The 1,487-nt window shown below is 42.3% G+C and overlaps 1 protein-coding gene across 1 annotated transcript in view; it reads left to right on the forward strand.

The window, feature by feature from the left end:
- Positions 1–1,487, forward strand: part of CFAP44 (cilia and flagella associated protein 44) — a 49,286-nt gene that overhangs the window by 34,592 nt on the left and 13,207 nt on the right. The gene's annotated exons all lie outside the window — the stretch shown is intronic.

The raw sequence follows: 1,487 nt of genomic DNA on the forward strand, positions 1-1,487 counted from the left end.
AAATTTTCAAAAAGTCTTATCATCTAGTAACTGGTATGCTTTCCTTAAAACACTGAGCTAAATAACTCCTGCCATGAAATACCTTTACAGTAACAGGGATGTGAGCAAGGACAGGTGTTTCTCCTGTGTGTCTCCATATTTGCACTTTGGCAATCACTGCTTCTGGGTACTAAGCATTGGGATCTTCCTCAGAAACCAGGTCTTTTGGAGCCACCTTTCTGTGATAGGATTCCTACAGCTACCACACGTTTTTTAACCACAAAGACACAAGAAGCTCAAATGTTGTACAGCATCTTTGTTGCTTTCCTTGTGACTTCTTTCCCCCCATCCTTTATCTCATAGGAACTGTTTTTCATTTTATTTGGCTGGAGCACAAAAGAATGACAAATTTCTTTAGCTAAAAGAACAATGAAGAAATATATCTATTGAACTTGGAACTGTCTAGTTGCTTTTTGGTAGGAAGGCTTATTTCTTTCCTGCTTACTGACAGAGGAGCCTCTTCACTGCATGGTTTATCTTTGTCTGGCAAAATGTAAGTTACACTGTCAGTGGCCCTGAATCTTCTCCAGTCTTATCCTCGTGAACCAGTTGCCTAATCTTAGGTACCCTCTAGGCTGGGTTGCTTTGATAGTGAGGTCTAAGCATTACAGAAGCAATGCTACGATCTCAGGGGATTTGTTGGATCATTCTAATCTCATGCTTGGGCTCCAGTACTTCATCGTGGTGCTGATGTTACCAGATACCCAGTGATTAACCTAAGTCAGTAGGACAAGCCAATGCAAACAAAGGGAATAGTCCTTGTTGTAAATTCCAGGTTTATACAGATGAAGAATTCCAGTTACTTCAAGTGGCTAGTGTATAGGGTTGTTTTCTTTTATAAAGATCAGAGAAGTTTCTGCCAAATACATTAACGTTAGATCACATTTGATTATTACTTCATGTGAAAAGAGTAAATTAATACAGCGTCTCCTTATCACAGAATGATTGAAGTTGGAAGACACTTCTGATGGTAATCTAGTCCAAACCCTCTGCTCAAGCAGGGCCATCTAGAGCAGGTTGCCTAGGACCATGTCCAGATGTTTTTTTAATATCTCCAAGGATGGAGACCCCACAACCTCACTGGGCAATCTGTGCCAGTGCTCAGTGACCCTCAGTAAAAAAGTGTTTCCTGATGTTCAGAGGGAACCTCATGTGTTTCAGTTTGTGCTCATCTCCTCTTGCCAGTCACTGGGCACCACTGGAAAGAGCCTGGCTCCAACCTCTTTGCGCCCTCCCTTCAGGTATTTATATACATTGATGAGATCCCCCCCCCGAGCCTTCTCTTCTCCAGGCTGAACAGTCCCAGCTCTCTCAGCCTTTCCTCATATGAGAGATGCTCCAGTCCCCTAATCATCTGAGTGGCCTGTCCTGATTTCAGCTTGGGATAGAGTTAATTTTCTTCCTAGTAGCTGGTACAGTGCTGTGTTTTGGATTTAGTATGAGAATAA

The sequence above is a fragment of the Pygoscelis adeliae genome, unplaced genomic scaffold, assembly GCF_000699105.1.
Source record: "Pygoscelis adeliae isolate BGI_AS28 unplaced genomic scaffold, ASM69910v1 Scaffold120, whole genome shotgun sequence".
Taxonomy (NCBI): Eukaryota; Metazoa; Chordata; class Aves; order Sphenisciformes; family Spheniscidae; genus Pygoscelis; species Pygoscelis adeliae.